This window comes from Tamandua tetradactyla, chromosome 6, assembly GCF_023851605.1.
Source record: "Tamandua tetradactyla isolate mTamTet1 chromosome 6, mTamTet1.pri, whole genome shotgun sequence".
Lineage (NCBI taxonomy): Eukaryota > Metazoa > Chordata > Mammalia > Pilosa > Myrmecophagidae > Tamandua > Tamandua tetradactyla.
This window is the reverse complement of record NC_135332.1, coordinates 119,450,800-119,472,324: the sequence shown is the minus strand read 5'-3', so window position 1 is coordinate 119,472,324 and position 21,525 is coordinate 119,450,800. Positions and strand designations below refer to the sequence as shown.

The 21,525-nt window shown below is 36.0% G+C and overlaps 1 protein-coding gene across 3 annotated transcripts in view; it reads right to left on the bottom strand.

Annotated features, from left to right (window-relative positions):
• The window catches only part of HNF4G (hepatocyte nuclear factor 4 gamma), a 128,116-nt gene that overhangs the window by 60,592 nt on the left and 45,999 nt on the right, over window positions 1-21,525 (bottom strand). Inside the window, exon 2 of one of the 3 annotated variants that reach the window (XM_077167033.1) lies at window positions 21,019-21,069. The exons of the other annotated variants lie outside the window; for them this stretch is intronic. The gene's annotated coding sequence lies outside the window, so the exon portion shown is untranslated. The remainder of the gene's footprint in view (window positions 1-21,018; window positions 21,070-21,525) is intronic. 3 annotated transcript variants of the gene reach the window in all.

The following is a 21,525-nucleotide window of genomic DNA, read 5'->3' as shown; positions in this document are numbered from 1 at the left end:
TTGCAATAAAAACATCTTTTTAAAAAAAGAGCAGCTAGAGCCTTCCATGCAGGAGACCCAGGTTCAATTCCTGGACCATGTTCCCCCCAACCCCCACCCCCCAAAAAAAAGAGCAGATAGAAATTAAAAATCAAATTAAGGCTGGATTATCTTTCTTTTACTCAATCATTCATTCACAAGCTAGGCATGAAGCCTGAATAAACATATGCCCTATATAATCACTCAGGGTTTATTTATGTTTAATGATTTGGATCTAAGATATGGTAGGAAGCTTGCACAGACCTATAGATTAGTCCAGTAGCCCTGACAACCTTCAGAATCTGGCTGTGGACAGTATAAATGAACCCCAAGCTCTATCAAGTGCTGTATCTCAAGATACATGATCCTGTCCTGTCAAGAGTAGCTAACAAACTAGAGTGTCTGAGCCCAGAGCTGCTCAGGGCCCCTGCTCATTCGAACCTACTTCAAAGGCAAGGATGATCCAGACAGCAATCAAAGGAATAGGAGCTCAGAGCATGGGAAGAAAAGGGATGATGAAAATTCTAGAGATAAATTTTAAATTATGTTACCTTGGTGAGTTTCAAGAAAAAATTAACTTTTGAAAGGCAAGTTCATCTTAAATTTTTATGCTTGCAATATATAAAACAGGAATCCTTAAAACTGTATCATAAAAATTTGCTAGCTGGCAGTGTCTATGATAGAAAATTGAAAGAATAAAAGGCATAGATAGAAATATATTTAACCAGCTCAAAGCGCTAAGTAATTAATAGCTTCTATGGTATAGAGCTAATATGGCTTCCAGTTCTACAGTCTTACAGAGAGAGAGATAGATAATTAGATTTTACACAGACTTTTCTACTTAAATTTTAAAAACACATTTTAAAGAATGACCCTGGATTACATTACCAGAAAAAACTATTTTCTCTTCCATCAACAATCAATTGTATGTCAATTCACAAGATGGATCTCAATTTTTCAATTTTTATATGAATTTTGTATAAATTTAAAAAACTCTGACTTTTCTCTTAAGTTCTATTTATTTAAGGAAACTCTTTGGGATTTATGCCAAAAGACTTGGATTTGAGACCTCGCTTGAACATTTGTAGGTGAATAGATTTTAATAATTTTCTTCTTTTTTATAAAAATGTTGAACACTTAGTGTAGAAAATTTGGGAGAGATAGAATTATAGGCAGAAATAAAAACCATTGTGATCTTTCCGCTGTGTACATTCTTACATAGTTTCTTCAGTATATAAGATACTTTTATTAATAAATTATTAATATGATATTGGTGATATTTCATATTTTACTTACAGACATGGTGATTTAATATGGTTCAACAAGATATAGTTATCTTAATAAATGTACTTAATGCAACCAACTACACCATCAGCGGCCAAGGGATTAGACTCTGGACTCGATGACATCAGGATTAACTTCAAGTTACCCATTTACTTGCTATATAATTTGGGCAATTTACTCTAAGCTTTAGTTTTCCCAACCATAAAATGTGATCAAGATGGTACTGACTTCTAAAGTTTTTGCCTCAATGAGATTATGTATAAACTGATTCAGCATGGGGCATTTCATTGCATCCATTCATTCATGTATTCAGCAACTGTTTACTGAGTTCATCTACGCAGCACTCATTGTGATAGGCGCTGAGTAAGCAAGACTAATATAGTTATTGCTCTCATGAAGCTTATAGTCTACAGGGGGAAAGAGACATTAAAAAGATAACCACAAGTGTGGTTCAGTGTAGAATGCTCACCTTGCATGAGGGAGACCTGGGTTCGATTCCCAGATCATGCACCCCACCCCCCAAAAAAAAGATAACAACAAGTTAATTAATTAGGATCATCATGAAGATTATGAAGGAAAAGTATAGTGTTAATAGAGCATATATTGGGGAACATAACCTGGCCTAAGCCAATCCTGAGAATCAGAAAGCCTTTCAGCTGGAATCTGAAGGCGTAGCAGTCAGGCAAAGAGGCAGAGCAAAAGAAATTCAGGCAAAGAAAGCAGCAAGTGCAAGGGCCCTGAGGTTGCAGAAGCACATGCCCTGGAGCCACTCAGGCTCAGTACTTAGAGATATGCTGACATAATTACGATCACACTCACTATATATTTGTATACAGTTATGCCTTCCACATCATGGAAGATAGGAGATCTGAAAAGTTCAAGTAAAATTGTTTGGCCCTCCCTGTGTACCAAAGTATTAGTCTGAATTTTTTTTCTTTTATGGGGTGTTTACAATACCTTAGTAAAATTGAGGTTAAATATTTTATCATAGACTATATATAGGTCGATGTTAAGTTAAAAATATTGTCATCTACTGGCTTTTGTGTGTTATCTGTGGCTTCCGCAAAAGTCCCCCCCAAATTAGCATTTAATTAATTTCTTATGCCGACTTGCAATATATAGAAACCAAAATGGGGGAGGTCAAGAACTGGGATAACTGTATATATATTTTTTTTCATTTAATGTGTCAGTTTGAAACTGTTGTGTACCCTAGAAAAGCCATGTTCTTTAATCCTGACTCAATATTTCTGGGTGGGATCTTTTCAATTAAGTTGATTCCATGGAGATGTGTCTCCACCCATTCAAGGTGAATCTAAGCCTGCTTATTAGGGTCCTTTAAGAAGCAATAATTGTGAAAAAAGCTTCAGAGCTGACAAAGCCAGAAATCTTTGGGGATGCAGAAAGAAGATACCCCCAGGGAAGCTGTTTGAAAGGAAAAACTAAAGAACCAGTGACTTTACCAGATCATATTTTACCAGATCGGCCTTTCTAGAGTCAAGGTACCTTTCCCTGGATGCCTTTGTTTGGGCATTTTTATGGTCTTAGAACTATAAAATTGTAATTCAACAATTTCCCTTTTTAAAAGCCCACCCATTTCTGGCATATTGCATTCTGCAGCATTGACAAACTAAAATATTTAATATTAACCTGTAAGCATTTGTCCATGTTACTAAAAAACATGATTTGTGATGGCTGCTTATTACTCACCATGCAGATCCACCATAACATACTTAATCCTTCTACCATTTGGTCATTTGGTTTATTTCTAATAATTTCTAATTTAAGAAACGCTGAGCTGAATACCCTGCTTCTGTGAGATCAATTCTTCATAACGATATTGTGCTGGTTTGAAAGGAAGTATGCCCCCTAGAAAAGCCATGTTTTAATCAAAATCCCATTTCATAAAGGCAGAATAATCCCTATTCAATACTGTATGTTTGAAACTGTAATCAAATCATCTCCTTGGATGATGTGATTTAGTCAAGAGTGGTTGTTAAACTGGATTAGGTGACAACATGTCTCCACCCATTTGGGTGGGTCTTGATTGGTTTATTTGAGTCCTAAAGAAGAGGAGACATTTTGGAGAATGGGAGATTCAGAGACAGCAGAGAATGCTGCAGCACCACAAAGCAGAGAGTCCACAAGCCAGTGACTTTTGGAAATGAAGAAGGAAAGCGCCTCCTGGGGAGCTTCATGAAACCAGAAGCCAGGAGAGAAAGCTAGCAGATGACGCCGTGTTCACCACGTGCCCTTCCAGATGAGAGAGAAACCCTGAACTTCATTGGCCTTCTTGAACCAAGGTATCTTTCCCTGGATGTCTTTGACTGGACATTTCTATAGACTTGTTTTATTTGGACATTTTCTTGGCCTTAGAACTGTAAACTAGCAACTTATTAAATGCCCTTTGTTAAAAGCCATTCCATTTCTGGTATATTGCCTTCCAGCAGCTAGCAAACTAGAACAGATATGTTAAGTCAAAAGGAAAAAAAATACTGTCAATTTTACCAAATTCCGTTTCATTAGGAAAGTAAACAATTCTGGAAGCAGTCATCCACCTGAGTTCCTAAACTTGAATTATCATTGTTTTTTTAATCTCTAATAATATAAACATCAGATAAGATAATGATAATGATAGATGGTTGTGATAATCCAATGAGTCATTTCATATGAAAGTGTTATGAGTATAGAAAATTATAATAAAAGCTTTTTATTTTCATCATTGCTATTAATCATTTTCATTCAAAATATATTAACACAGGCATAAGAGTTCTAAACTACTGCAACTAGTAATACTTATTGAGATGTAAGCTTGTCTCCTCCTATAGTGGAAAAATTATTCTAACAAAACTTTAACAGAAATATCTGATATATACATGGTTTATAAAATATTATTCTCTATTTAAATACTTTGATCTCCCTTAGCCTCAAAGAGAGCAGAGCTATCACTCGATAAGCCCAGCATGACAAAAGTGATATTGAACTTCAATGAAAAGTTGCTCTGACTGTATACTTTTTAGGGAGAATAAAAGATGAGTAACTTCCACAATTTAGACTGTGAGGCCACACGGTGAAGTGCAGGGGGCAGTGTAACAAAGGCTGAGAAATGAAATGGCAGCACTGCCAGAGTCCACATAGGGAGGGGCAGGGCACCAGCGGGAACTGCCCCGGGCAGAATAAGTGGATTGTTCTTTTTAACAAGAGAACTTCACTGATCACTTTATGTTAATAGGCCTGTTAAAAGAAAAAGTGGGGTGTAGTGCAGACTAGCTAAGGGTTATCAAAACCACTTAAAAGAATAAGGTTTGAGCTAGGAAAATTCTTATCTGACCTATTTGAAATAAATGAATAAAGATTTTAAGAGATCAACACTTATTATTTTTACAAATGTAAGCATTTTTATATTCATTTTAGAGAAATATAGTATTAACAAATCATTGGGTATTTCCTCATAATTTAAACATTTTCCTTTTATCATGAACAAATGATATTTGTCTTTATTTTATGATGTTTGCGCATGTTCAGGTCACATGCCATTGAGTTTAGAAGTATTCAATCACCACCCAAGGATGCTCAATCACTCTGCAATACTTTGTTATTTAGTGAGAAGCAGAATAAAAGATAGACTAGCATTTTAACCAGAGCATTAAAAAGTTAATTGGGAATTACTTCAAGTTACATACAGAAATAAAATGATATGAATGTACTATAAACACTGTTTACCACAGTTAGTTCCAGTATCAAAATACAAGTGCTTCAAATGTTGTTTGAACCATTTCAAAAGGCAGTAAGTTCATCATGGGAAAAGGGAAGTATGATTGATCATCAGAAGAGCAATATTTATTTAAAAGAATATAAACTTGTCAGTATTCTAGTATATGTGTCAGACACCTAAATTGCTCAGAAAACATCTACACAGGAAAACATACTATAATACAAATCATCTTGTACAAGATCAAAACAAGGTCACATGTATAAACCCTCAAATTTCCAGACAAGACTTTTGATCTCTTCTGATCTCTCTGCCTCTTGTGTTACTATAGTAGAACTGTGAAATATTCCTTAATCTCACCCTTGTCCTGGAAGGCTTTTATGTTATACCACCAAGTACCAAAAAGGTGACACTCCAAGGTTAAGAGTCAAAGATTTTATCTTTAAATATGATCCACTTACAATATGACCACCTTGGGGATATTGTCACAATGCTCGTGACTGCCAGTTTAGCCTAAATTTTTATCAATGTCATGATTATATTCAAATGTATACTAAAAAGGCTGCCTGAACATTCAAATAAAATTCAGTAAATTTTGCTGAAAAAAGGTGCAAATAAGTAGATGATGTCCAGTTAGGGAAGGAAGACTTCTGTACTTGTGCAGTCCAGAGTTGTATACAGGGGGCTATGGCACACATTTTTTATTTTATTTGCTTTTGGTGGGTTTTTTTTTTCTAAATTTTTCAGTTAGTTTCCAAAAGTTAACATTTTTATATTAATCTTCAGATGTACAACTTTTCGTGAGTTATAACAGGGCACTACTGGTCTTAAATTTCCCTGTAGACTTAGTGCCGAGCCACCCCATTAAGCCATCCAGCACCCCATGAGGGATATCTGCTCTCCTTGAAGGGTCCTTTTGTCCCAACATTACCTTTTACCCCACTCCCTATTCCAGCTAGATGTCTGCCAGTAGAGAGGCATCTCCTCTAATGACAGAATGAAGAACTGGTAACTGCCTCAAAACTGATCCTAACCTACTGCTCTAGAAATCTGAGGGAAGGAGAGTTTAGCCCTGTCTTCACAAGCCTGATCATTGCTGAGAGGGCTGTAGAGCTGGATCTCAAAAAACAAGTGGAATTGCAACAGGTGAAAATGGGCAGATGTGCATTTCAATGCAAACCTGGAGGGTTAAGTAGTATCAGCAATGGAAAAACACAAAATATGGGTGGTGATTTGTGTGTCTGATCACAGTGCAGGACTTAGGAAAGAAGACGTGGGTCATAGAATGTTAAAGTTGGAAGTGATTCCAGATATAATCTAGCTCCGGTGCTTTTCACACCTTTAATTTATGGAAGTATCTGCTAAACAAATTTTATGCATGAGTCCAATAGGCAAAACATAATATCATGATGGTGTGAGATACTAAAGCACTCCTGATCCATCAGCCTTGGCAGAGCATTGTTGAAAACCAATGGTCTAATTCAAGGCTCTGATGAGAAAAATGAGACTCAGTGAAATGAAGTTACTTGCTCAAGGACATTATTGTCCTGGCAACCAAGAGAACCTTGCTTTGCAGAAGTATTTAGACCCCTATTAATTATCTCAGCTATATTTTCCAACAATATTCTGGTGAAATTAAGTAATCTATTATTCAGAGACCACATTTCAATATGAAAATGTTAATAATTTGGACAGGTTTTAACCTCCAACTGAATTTTCTTTTATTTTAAATGATATCTTTTCCATTAATTTTGGTTTCACTAATGAAAGGTATTTTGTAATGTAAATTGGAAATCAGAAGATCTAAGGTTAATATCAAGGTGCAGTTATGTTGTATGATTTAGTCTGAGCTGCCAACTTTGTTCTCCTTGAACTTTCAACATTCAATGGATGAAGTTCCTTCATGGCTGCATGAATGTCCAAACTTTTGTGTCTTGTTCACAGATGTGAAAACAAATTTTCCCAAATTTGGATTTATTTTCAGTGCACCTATTAGAGTGTTTCTGGTTCAACCTTATTATTGTTTTGTGTTTCCGTTCATTCTTGACACATATTTTTCATTATTTAGATTAATAAACTAAAAAATTACCTTATATGTCACATATATAAGCAAGTATTGCCCACTGGGCAGTTAAGTAGAGATTCGGTAAAAATTATATTATTCTTAAATTGCACAAGATGTTTTCCAAAATAAAACTCATGTCTGAACTACACAAATTTAAAAATTAGACATTGCAAAAACAATGTTTTTCAACTTTTTTTTCAGCTTATTATAAAATCATCCTTCATGCCCATAGTAGTTAGAACAGTTGGTAAATTCCCTCCGTGCTATCCAGTTTCTAATAAACAAAATGTTTGTTGAACAAATAAGTGGCTATACACAGCATAGCTAGTTCTAAAAACAAAACAAAATAAAAACATTCAAAACAAGTGACAGTATCATGTTAATGAGGTAGCACTGGTATCAATTTATAGACTGAATTTATCTCTGATTATTTACTGCACCATGAATAAACGCACAAGCTCCAAAGCCACTTTGTCCAAGTTCAAATCCTGGCTCTGTCACTCACTAGTGTGTGACTTTGGGGAAATGGATCTAAATTCTAGGGGATGCCACTTCCTTATATGCAAAATTGGAGTAATAGTCATACGTAACGGAGTAGTGTGTTAATACACATGAACTGCTTGGTGTGGTGACTGGCATTTGTAACTACTCAGTATATCTGACGTATCAATAATTTGAAATTATTAACAATGAAGAATTCACACATTCTTTTTTCAATGGTGGAAGAAAAGACAACCCATATTGATTTTAAAGCTAAAAACATTACAGATTTTTAAAAATCTCAAAGAAATGCTTAAATCATACAATGTCATTAATCCCACCCACCCCAGCACTTGCTTTCTTACTGGGAAAAAACTGCTGAATTTCTGACCTCTTGATGTACTATCTTCTGGTTATTGTAGAATTGTTTTTAGGGAAGAGTAGACAAAAGTATTAAAGGACTGCTGACTAATATCCACATAGAAAATGGCGAAAAAAAAATTGTCTCTAAAAGAAACAGCACTTACTTTCAAATAATCTACATTTTAGAATCACATTATCAGTGTAGCATGCAAAAAATAAAAGATTTTGATTTACACCATAGGCAGCATATTTTTTAGGTACATGAATCTGCAGATTGTTCAGGAACAATCATGTCTATCCTTTTAGATAAAACAATCATTTGCCTTCATTGATAAACAAAGCTATGAGACATTATCCAAGAGGCCAATCCATCTCTGAAGCAATCCCAAAAGCTTGAATTTTGATCAGGGACCATTTTGAGAGCTCCATTTGAAAGAAGGAGCATACTGAGCTGAACAGATAACTGAAGCCCAATTCTGTGCCAGGCATTTTGCAAAGCCCTTTATAGCTCTTATGTCATTTAATCCTAATCAGCTCTTAGAATGGATATGTTATGATCCCCATTTTTACAATAAGAAACTGAGACTTAAAAAGGTAAAGTAATTTGTTCAAAGATACCTAATATTCACAAAATCAAGACTCTAATTTCTGATACCAAAATGCATTCTCATATCACCACATTGAACTGAGGACTCCAGAGTCTACTAAGTGATTCTGTTTAATTTTTAGGGTGAGCACATTGTTTTTGTGTTCTCAGACTCAACATTGGCGTAGGTCTAAACCCCTATTATTTGCTTTGCTGTAAATGTCACCGTCTTTTCATTAAAAGAAAAACAGTTGTTGGAAAATCTGTACAGGACTTGTACTTTAGAATCCGTGTAACAATAAGTTTAAGCACATTAGAATACCTGGTAGAATATTGCAGGGTTTTCTTATTTATGTGTTTCCTTAAAAGGCTTCTGTCCTTTTTTCCAAGAATTATTTGAATTTCAATACATATTGATATATAAGCTCATGAGTCATGAGAACTTGTTTAAATAATTTTTAAAATGATGCAAATAATTCAAAAAACCTGCAGGAGCTAGTACAATAATAAGCCTATCTCTCAGTTTGGGTTGGATCCTATTCTGAATATCTACTTATTTCTTGCTTGCTTGTATATCTGTTGCCCTTTGCTCTCTGTACACATTTCCAAATTTGTCATCTAGAAATTAACTGTTCTTTGAAGTCTCAGTACATATAAAGAGACTTAAAGAATTTGATTTTAAATATAGAGATACAATAGATAATAGTATTGATAAAATCAAATACTTTCTAGTCTCTATAGTGTGATTTTAATAACTATTTCAGCATTAAAAGTTCATGATTGGAAAAATAAACCTGAAAATCTTTTCAATAAAAGTCATAGGCTCTGATCTCAAAGAACATAAGCACATCAAATTGTTTTCCTTTTCATAACTTAATAAACCAAAAATTTCAGCAACTTTAAGCAAAACTGGCAAATGCATTTTTTTCAACCCACAAATTTCTACTAAATGTATTATCAGTAAACTTAAGGAGGGATGTTGATAACACAAAGAGGTTAAGGGGGCTAAAGAATTCTGAAACTAAATATCCAGTATTTGATTTTACTTTGAAAATAGATAAGAAAGCCAATTATCAATCACTACATTCAATAAGACTTTTAATGCCTAATTTTCAGACTGAATCTACTCATAAATATTAGAAATGTTGACAATTTTGGAGGATGCAGGTGGGAGGAGCACTCACTGTTCATTCCTGATGTTTCTTTCTGTAGAAATGGGTGTCCTTTAGGATGTAGCCTTACTTCATCCTACCCTGTTACTCACCTGGCCTTAGAGAAGGTGGAGGGGCTCATTGAATTGATAAATTTGGAAGGCCTAACCTTAATGCATAGCCTAATCTAGCCTCTTTTTTGAGGGGAAGTAAACAGCCTGCAAAACCCCACAGAAGGTTCTACAGAAAGAAATTCCTACATTGTAAATTCTGGATAAAATGGGACATGAATAAACTCCTGTATATGAGAAAATGAATAAATAAATTTTAAGAAATTATGCTTAAGTTACCTTATTTCCTCACAAGGACAAATGTTAAATTATACAACTGGGTTAATTTTGTTAATAATTTCAGCCTCACAATTATAAAAAGAAACATAAGGCTAACATTTAATAGTCAGTCATAAGACAAATACTCAAACTCAGAAGCTCAACAATTTGCTTTTGAAATTAAGCATATTAGAAATTCACTTCTAAATTGCCAGTTAAATAAACCTAGCATATATTTTAGTTCTTCCTCTATAATAAAAAACGTACTTCCATAGTTTATTGTAAACAGAACACAGATTGGGAACTGAATTTTTTTTTCTTGGAACTTTAAATTTAAAAAAATAATAATAACAAGACTTCTGGGAAGATGGTGGAATAGGATAGACTGCTCCTGCTCCAAGGAACAGCTAGAGAAGTGACAGAAAAACAACTAGGATGCAAATGACCTGAGAGGTCTTCTACACAACATAGGGAGGCCCTGGATGAAAGGACTAAGGAATTGAGATACAGAGAACCAGAGACTATCCAGCTAGTGCAAAGACCCTAATGCACCCCTTTCCAGAGGCCTGGAGCCCTCTTGAAAGCTCCACAACGCACGTGCACTATTCCCCATGCATCTGCACAGCCCACCTCCCAGTCCACTTCCCACTGTGCCCTGCCTCCCCTCCATACTCTGCCCCTGCACTTCGAGACCTGCCCAAGCTGTACCCTGCCCCTGTAGTCTCCATGTCCTGCACCCCATGCTCCCAGGTACCAGCATGGTGCCCCCACTCTGTGCCTACTCTTGCACTGTGCCCCCGCAAAACACAACTGCACCCCACCCAATATTCCAGGCCCTGCCTCACACCTGTCCCACAAATACAAAACCTTAGATGACTGAGAGAAATCAACATCCAAAGTAAACCTATCAAGATAATTAAATGCCTCAAAGACAACAAAAAATCACAAAGTATATGAGAATGCACACAGACATAGCCCAACCTGATGACCAAATTAAAACAATGAAGGAGATACAGACTTCAGAACAACTAATCAAAATGTTTATACAACTCTACTAAATAAATTCAGTGTGTTAGCTAATGATATAAAGGAGACAAAGAAGACACTAGAAGAGCTTAAAGAAGAATTCAAAAGAATAAATAGAAAAATAGCAGATATCACAGAGATGAAAGATATTGTACACCAAATTAAAAATATACTAGAGGCACCCACAGCTGATTTGAACAGAGAGGAGAAAGAATAAGTGAACTAGAGGACAGGATAGTTGATTTCGAATGCAGAAAAGACAAATGGCAAAAAGATGGAAAAATTTAAATTGGATCTCAGGGAAATGACAGATGACATGAAGTGCACAAATAGAAGAATCACTGGTGTCCCAGAAGGAAATGAGAAGCATAAAGGGCTAGGAAGATTAATTGAAAAGATACTGGGGGAAAATTTCCCAAAACTTTGAAAAGACATAAGCATGTAAATCAAAGAATCCCAATGAACCCCAAATAAAATAAATCCAAATAAGGCCTACTCCAAGACACATCATAATCAGCCTGTCAAATGTTGAAGAGAAGCAGAAAATCCTGAAAGCAGCAAGAGAAAAGCAATTTACTATATACAAGGGAAACCACGGAAGACTGAGTTCAGACTATTCAACAGGCACCATGGAGGTGAGAAGGCAGTGATATGATACATTTAAGATACTGAAAGAAAAAGACTTTCAGCCAAGAATTTGGTACCCAGCCAGAATGTCAAAACTGAGGGAGAAGTGGAGTTATACAGAGATGGCAGTGTTTAACAAATGAGTATGACTGCTGAATCATTACATTGATATTTCTTTTAGTCTCCAGTATCTTAGAGCAGCTAGAAGTAAAAACCTAAAATTGTGGAACTTTATCCTATACCAAACTCTGAAATCTGTTCTATAACTAATTGTTGTGTTGTGCTTTGAAATCTATTGCTTTTTTTGTATATGTATTATTTCTCACATGCAAAAAAAAAATTGATCATGATGATACAAAATATTTATTCCTTTTAGACTCCAATGTTCTGGAGCAGCAAGAAGGAAAAATCTGAGAAGATTGTATGGGAGCCCATGACAAATCCTGAGATCTGTCCTGAAACTACTTGTTGAAGAGTGCTTTAAAACTATTCCTTTTTTTCTTTCTTTGCTTTGTATATATGTTATAACATACAATAAAAAAAAAGTTAAAAAAAAAACTGAGTGAGAGATTAAAATTTTCACAGATTAAAATAAAATACTGAGAGAATTTGTTAACAAGAGACTGACCCTACAAGAATATTAAAGAGAGTTCTGTAGGTTGAAATAACAAGACAGGAAAGGGAGGTCTGGAGGTGGGCACTAAATTGAAGAGTACCAGTAAGAATAACTTAAAAGATAAAAAGAAAAAGAAGAAAAAGGGTATTGTCATGGTCAGTTTCATGTGTCAATTTGGCCAAGTGGTGACTGGGCAAGTGCTGGCTTGTCTGTTGTGATGAGGACAGTTCATAGAATTAAATCATGGTCATGTCAGCTGCATCCACAGCTGATTCCATTTGTAATCAGCCAAAGGGGCATGTCTTCTACAATGAGTGATGCTTAATCTAATCACGGAAAGCCTTATAAGGAGGATTCAGAAGAGACAGGCTCTTCCTGTTTCGGATGGTGAGCCTCTCCTGTGGAGTTTGTCCAGATCCTCCATTGGAATAGTCGGCTTCAAAGCCTGCCCTGCGGATTTTGGACTCTGCATTCCTGCAGTCATGTGAGACACTTTTATAAATTTTATATTTGCGAGTGTTCCCCGTTGATTCTGTTTCTCTAGAAAACCCTAACTAATACAGCTATCTAGATCTGACAAATAAAATCCAAAGGATTCAAGAAATGTCTTTACAGTAATAACTTTGAATGTAAATTGACTAAACTCACCCATTAAAAGATACAGATTGGCAGACTGAATTAAGAAACATCATTCATCCATACACTGCTTACAAAAGACTCATCTTAGACCCAAGGATAAAAATTGATTGAAGGTGAAAGGATGGAAAAAGATGCTCCATGCAAGCTGCAACTGAAAGAAAGCAGGAATAGCTATACCAATATCAGATAAAATAGACTTGAAGTGTAAAGAAGTCATAAGAGACAAAGTAAGACACTAAATATATTAGTAAAGGGACAATTCAGCAAGAAGTAATAACAATCATAAATGTTTACACTCCCAATCAAGGAGCTCCAAAGTACATGAGGCAAACACTGGCAAAATAGAAGGGAGTGATAGATGTTTCAACAATAACAGTGGGAGACTTCAATACAGCATTCTTCCATAGATAGAACAACCAGACAAGGAAATAGAGATCTTAAACAATTTGATAAATAAATTAGCCCTAACAGACATATAGATCATTACATTCCTAAACACCAGAATATACATTCTTTTCTAGTGCTCATGGAATGTTCTCCAGGATAGACCATATGCTGGGGCACAAAACAGGTCTTTATAAATTTTAAAAGACTGAAATTATTCTAAACACTTTCTCTGATCACATGGAATGATGCTGAAAATCAATAATCAAAGAAACAGAACTTTCATAAATATATGGAGATTAAATAACACTCTTAAGTGGCTCAATGAAGAAATTGTTAGAGAAATTGATAACTATATGGAGATAAATGAAAATGAGAATATGATATATCAAAATTTATGGGATGCGAAAAAAAAAACCTAATGGGATTCAGTGAAGGCAGGGCTGAGAAGGAAATTTATTGCCCTGAATGCCTGTATTAGAAAAGAAGAAAGAGCAAAAATCAAGGATTTAACTGCTAACCTGGAGGAGCTAAAGAACAAACAGCAAACTAATCCCAAAACAAATAGAAGAAGATAAATAATAAAGATTACAGCAGAATTAAATGAATTGGAGAAAAAAAGGACAATAGAAAGAGTCAATAAAACCAAATATTGGTTCTTTGAAAAAATCAATAAAATCGATGAACCCCTAACTAGGCTGACAAATTAAAAAAAGAGGCTACAAATAAAATCAGAAATGGGGGGGGGGAGATTGTCGTTACCATAGACATTGAAGAAGTTTTAAAAATCATAACAGGTTACTATGAACAACTATACTTTAACAAACTAGAAAACTTAAATGAAATGGACAAATTCTTAGAAACACATGAACAAGCTATCTGACTCAAGAGGAAATAGATCTCAATAAATCAATCACAAGTAAAGAGATTCAATCAGTCATCAAAAATCTTCTTACAAAGAAAACCCCAGGACAAAACGGTTTCACAGAGGAATTTTATCAAACATTCTAAAAGGAACTAACACCAATCTCTCTCAAAATCTTCTAAAATATTGAGGATAAATGTACTCTGCCTAACTCATTTTATAAAGCTAACATCTCTCTAAGATCAAAACTGGGTAAAGACACTATAAGAAAAGGCAACTACACACCAATCTTCCTAATGAACATGGATGCAAAAATTCTTAACAAAATACTAGCAAATCTAATCCAACAACAAATTAAAAGAATTATATACCATAAGCAAGTGGGGTTTATACCAGGAATGCAAGGGAAGTTTAATACAAGAAAATCAATCAATGTAATATAGCACATTAACAAACCCAAGGGGAAAAATCACATGATCATCTCAGTTGATGCTTGTGTCAGTTTGAAAGTATTATGTACCCCAGAAAAGCCATGTTTTAATCCTGATCCAGTCTTCTGGGGGGCAGACTTTTCTTTTATTCCTGATTCAAAACTGTAGGGCAGAAACTCTTGAGTAGATTAACTCCATGGAGCTGTGGTGTGCCCAATTCTGGGTGTGACCTTTTGGTTAGATGGAAATGTGACTCTGCTTACTCAGGGTCAGTCTTGAGTAGTTTACTGGAGTCCTTTAAAAGAGGAAACATTTCTGAGAAAGCTCACAGCAGACACAGACACTTGGAAAGCATTTGCTTCAGAGCCAGCACTAGACCCAGGGTCCAACACACATTGCCATGTGCTTTCCCATGAAATAATAAGCAGGTCAGAGCCCAGAGTTGTGTTCCAAAGGAGCTAAGTGAAGGTGCACAGATGCCAAGTAAGATCCGCTCCCCACCCCAACCCAGGAAATAGAGGCTGAAAGCAATGTAGACTAGGAACAAGGGACCAACAGATGCCAGCCACATGATTTCCCAGCTGTCAGAGTGTTCTGGACAGCATCACCCTTTCTTGAGTAACCTCTTGTTAGTGCCTTAGTTTACACATTTTCTGAGCCTTAGAACTGTAAACTTGCAACTGAAAAAGGATTCGACAAAATTCAACATCCTTTTCTGATAAAAACACTTCAAAAAGTAGGAATCCAGGGAAACTTTTTCAGTATGATAAAGGGTATATATGAAAAACCCATACCAGCATCTTACCATAAATACGGATAACCAAAAAGGACATGAAGAGATGCTCGTTTTCATTAGCTATAAGGGAAATGCAAATCAAAACGACAATGAGATACCACCACATACCTTTAAGAATGGTTCTATTAAACAAACAGGAATCTACAAATGTTAGAGGGAGTATGGAGAAATTGGAACACTTATGCACTGCTGGTGGGAATGTATAATGATACAGCCACTATGAAGACATTTTGGTGTTTCCTTTGAAAACTAAATTTCGAGTTGACCTATGATCCAGAATACCACTACCTGATACATACCCAGAAGACCTGAAAGCAGTGACACAGACATTTCCACACCAATGTTCATAGCAGCATTAGTCACAATCGTCAAAAAATGGAAACAATCCAAGTGCCCATCAACAGACAAGTGGATAAACAAGACACTGTATATACATACAATGGAATATTATGCACCAGTAAGACAAAATGATGTCCTGAAGCACATGAAGACATAATACTGACTAAAATAAGCCAGACACAAAAGGATAGCTACTCTATGCATAATCTTGCTTTTATGACCTTGGTAAAGGTAAAGTCAGAGGCTTATAATATAGAATATAGAGGATCTAGAGATACACAGAAGCTAGATAGGTGAATGGTTAGCTAATGAAGTTGAACTTAAATGTAACGGAATGGCTAGAAGTGAAGGCAGATCATTAGTGGGCCTATAAGTCATATTGCCATATTGAAGTTGAATATGATTGAAAATGTTGTTATAGAGCCACGTATCCCACTGATTAAAACTGCAAATATAAATAAGTTACTGCCTGAACTGCTTCAAAGGTATGAATCTTGTACAAAAAATATATAATATTGGGATATTGGGGGAAAACTACTATTGCATGCTATGGGCTATATTTAACAGGAAGATATCAACAGTACCACAGCAATAGCAGGGGTAAATAACTGGGGGGAGAAGGACAAGATTTAAGGGGAGTTTTGGATTTTCTATTTGGTGAGGGTGTGTTTATCAGTCATTTTTCTCTTGGGAGCAATGGAAATTGTCTAAAATTGAGTGTTGCTGATAATACAAGTAAGTGAGGATAATGTGAAGTTTATACTGTTAACTTTGGACATTCTACATGATGCCCAATGGATGGAGGTGGTTGAAGGATACACTGACTGAGAAGTACAGTGGTGAACTATGGTGTATACATATGAAGGAATATAGTGTGGCTACAGAAAGGAATGAAGTTGTGAGGCAAACAACGATGTGAATGAACCTGTGGGACATTAAGTGATGCAAAGTAAGCCATAAACAAAAAAACAAATATTGTATGGTCTCAAATAGAAAATACTTATAAGATATTTGGGGCCTAGATTGTAAGCTCTTATGGCTGTAATTTGTTGCTTCTAAATTCTGAGAGACTGAGCTATATGTGCATGTACCAGTTTGAAAGGATTATGTACTCTAAAAAGTCATGTTTTAATCCTGATCCGTCTTGAGGAAGGAGACATTTCTATTAATCCTTATAAGTGCTGTAGGTTGGAAACTTGATTAGATTATCTCCACAGAGATGTGACACACCCAATTGTGGGTATTAACCTTGGATTTGAGGGAGATGTGACTCCACCCATTCCAGGTGGGTCTTGATTAGTTTGCTGGAATCCTTTGAAAGAAGAAACACTTTGGAAAAAACTTCAGAGCCACAAGAACCACAAGAGCCAATACAGTCAGAAACCTTTGGAGATGAAGAAGGAAAATACCCCTAGGGGAGCAAGCCTGGAGATAAAGCTAGTAGATGTCACCATGTTCACCATGTGCCTTTCTAGTTGAGAGAGAAACCCTGAACTTCATTAGCCTTTCTTGAGTGAAGGTAACCTCTTGTTGGTGCCCTAATTTAGACATTTTTATAGACTTGTTTAATTTGGGCATATTCACAGTCTTAGAACTGTAAGCTTGCAACTTATTAAAATTTCATTTTCAAAAGCTGTTCCATTTCTGGTATATCACATTCTGGCAGCTTGCAAACAAAAACAATGTATAACCTGGTATTTCACTGGAATTTTGGGTACCTGTATGATACCTAAGACTCAGAATTGGAGTTCTTCAGATCTGAAAGTCAGCATTGGCATATACAACTGTTAAAGAAACTGAAAAAGAGATCAGGCTTCAGAGATAAGAACAAAACTGATCAGGTTAGGACGAAGGTAAATCAAAATACAGGAGTAAGGAGGACATTGTCTGTATTTTAGAACTTTACCTATTACCTTTACCTCTATTAGACCAAAGAAAGAGAGGTTTATTTTAGCCAAAACCTAAATTTTCTGTAGCTCTGTAATGCCTACATACCTCCCATAGTAGATTGAACAGATAATTTTAAAATATTGGCAAAGTCCATTGAGGTATGGGAGAAAAAATATGAAACTATTAAACTTTACCACCAGGGAAACCCCTGATACTGTCTCAAACATTAGGGACTCCCAAGTCAGTAGGCCAAGACCTCGATCTTAAGGCTTGCTCTTGTGAAACTCATTTATGTAATGGAGACCTACCTAAAATTATGTCTAAGAGTTACTTCCAGAGGGCCTCTTTTGCTACTCAAATGTAGTCTCTCTCTCTCTCTCAGGCAACTCTGCAAGGAAAATCATTGCCCGTCCCCCTACACAGGACATGACATTCAGGGGTGAAAGTCTCCCTGGCAATATGGTATATGAATCCCAGGGATGAGCCTGACCCTGGTACCATGGGATTGACAATGCCTTCCTGATCAAAGGGGGGAAAAGAAATGTAACAAAATAAGGTATCAGCAGCTGAGAGGGTTCAAATTGAGTTGAAAGGCTATTCTGGAGACTACCCTTATGCAAGCTTTAGTCAGATATTGCTAATTACCAGGTTTGCCAAAACCCAACCAACACCATTCCTATTAACTCTAAAGAATACCTATGGTTACATCTGAGATTCTACAAAATTTCACATACTAAGATTATTTTCCAGAAACCTACAACTTTGAGATGGTTGCTAGGTCTGAAAAGTCCTGAAACCCAGAGGGACCAGCCTCTCCAAGACCATCAACTAGTTCCATCCCCCTCCTATATTGTTGACACACCTTACCAATGTGAAAAAGTTAGAATGGACAAAGCCTAAATACCCCTAAAGATTGGGAGAAGGATCAAAGGAGAAGGAGGAGACGATAGAATTTAATAAATGAATATGATTGCTGAATCATTATATTGGATTTTTTTTAGTCTCCAGTGTCTTAGAGCAGCTAGAAAGAAAAATGCTTAATTGTGAAACTGTAACCCACACCAAACTCTGAAATCTGTTCTATAATTAAGTGTTGCAGTGTACTTTGAAATTTATTGCTTTTTTGTATATGTTATTTTTCACAATTAAAAAAATAAACAAACAAAACCTCCTTAAAACACTGTTTTCAGTTTTCATGAATATAGTTGATCCGTGAGCCATTAGTGAGTCATAAAATTAAAAAGCCCAATAAAATAATCATAACATCACATGCTTATTTAGTTGTGAGACTTAAATGATGGACCTTTGTACCTAACCATGCCTACAGACACAGTTTCATTACACAAACACACACGCACGCACGTGCACAAATACACATCTAAACACTTTTGCTCACACTTTCAGTTATTTAGACCCATAACACATGGGACATGGGACATTATCTACAGTGTCATCACAGATTCCCTCTAATAAGCCACAAAAACATGTTATATTGAAAAATTCTAAATTGTAACTGTTTAAAATTCTTGAGCTCTGAATTTCCTTTGAATAAGAGAAAAGCTCAACACCTTACTTCAGACCCCAAAAAAAGATCAACTTGATCAACTTATGTGACCATATTTCAATGCTTTATAATTCGACTTCTAGTTCTCTGAATTTATTTCACCGTTAATTTAAGCATTTTTAAAATGCAGAATCTAAGATTTTTATACAAAAATCTTTCTAACTTCCTAACTTACACATATAGAGAAAGTCAAAAGTTGCATAACTTCTCAAGTGATAGTGGTATATTAGGCAAAATTTAGGGAGAATAAAAAATATGCCTCACACATAGCAAAGTAAATTATTTTATACCCTCAAATGAGTCTCTTGTCACTAACAGAAAATTAGTAGGCTAATGTACATGACTGATTACAACGTGTTGTCCCTGGTCAATTTTCAACACACAGTAAAAGATGTCGAACACTGTCTCTTTGTAAACTGCTGTTATCTACAACAAGTATCTCTCCATCTTCTCTGGTCTTAATCTCTAGGGGTCAAGCATAGGGAATTGCTTTCTTCTGAGATAATCTCCTTAACTAGGATTTGATTTCTTTCTTAGATTCATTTCTACCCTGGGTCTAAAGTCCTTCTCCACTGACTCTCCCGGTTGACCACAATGATTCTCATCTATCTTTGCAGAAACCTTCTTCTCCTCATTCTAATTGCCCGGTGTTTCCCCTCAGCATGTTTTCTCATGTTGCAGTTCTAAAAAGTTGTTTACAATTTGATCTTCATATTATCAACCCCCCACTCACTTGTTTTAACCTCGTTTTCCCCCTTCGTGGTCAAGAAACTGTTTTTCTCTATCAGTTGTCACCAGCCCAGGCCAAAGTCTTCCTTATCTTGCTTCTTTTGTGTGGTCCCTACCTGGTCTCCCAGTTCCAACCCCACGTACCCCTTCCTGACAGGTTGACCTTTCTCATCCTCCTAATGCATAGTTTGGTAAATCTGTCCTAGCATGGAGGTTGAAGAGGATGGAAGGAGGAGAGAAGCCCCAGTGATTCCTCAGTGGTTAAAGAACCAAACATATTCCCTTTTCTTTGGGTAGACTTTCATCTGATCTCATTATCTTCTTCTTCACCTATGAGTTGGTAAAGTTGTTCACTCCTCCACAGCTTTCACACTGCTGCCTCCCCATGCCTCAACACTGAGTAATCCCTTTGTCTGAAACAGTATTTTCAAATATTTTTTGCCATAATGAGACGTTCATTTTAAATTGTGACCAAGTATTCACATAAGCATATTTATACGTATCTGCTTTGTAAATATGTGTCATATTCAATCTCAACAATTGCTATGATAGAATGATATACTTTTTTTAATGATATACTTTTTTTATATAAACTTTTTTATGTGTGAATCATGACCCACTAAATATATTCCATCACCCAATAATGAAGATCAACCCACGGTTTGAAAACTCTAATCTATAATGTCCCTTTCTTTTACCCTCTGATTATCTAAATTCTCTCCCTTTTTCTAAATCTGGTTCAATCGCAAATCTCATCAAGCCATTCATTTTTCATTTCACTCAGAAAACATGGATTGATCCTCTATTGGAAGCCAGGCACTTCCGTGCACACTAGGATTAAAATGAGCAGGAGCAAAGCAAACAAGTCCCAGTCCTCTACAGTGTCCATCACCCATGCTTCGTGTGTCCTAAAGCACTTACCTACTAAACCATTTTACATGGATATCATCCCACTTTGCTTGTTCTTGTATTTTATATTTAAGTCCCATCTCCACAAATAGACTATAATACACATCGAGGGAAGAATCTTAATTATATATATTTGCACTAAGTACCTACACTTGGTAAGAAAACAATACGATATAATGTCAAAAAGATCTGAATTCAGGTCTTAGCTCACCACTTACCAGCTTTGCAAACTTGGGCAGATCAAGTTCTCTCAAATTCAGTTTCTTCATCTGTAAAATGAGAGGATGATGCCTCATAAGTGGTTGTCAATTGATAACGCATGAAGATTTCAGCATGATGGCAAGGGATCTTCTCTCAAAGCTATAAGACCCTGGGGTCCCCATCTTCTGCCTGAAAATGTAGTTTACTATTTTGTTTGGAAAAAGAGAGGAGTATTGATGCTAGGTATGCTTTTGCTATTTCTAAAATTATTAAATCCCAAGATTCTGCAATTATGTTCCCCAGCTTCTCTACCAAACAAGATTGAGGTGGGTGGAAGAAGGATAAGAAAGGAAGAAAAATGGTAGGAAAGAGGGAGGGTAGGAGGGAAGGAGGGGGAAAGGAAGGAAGAGAAGATGCCTTTCATAGAATAGACGACTATGCATCAGAATCAGTGCTGTGAGCAGCACATATGTTTTCTTATTTTTCTATTCATCAAGATAGTATTATTACGCCCATTTTACACA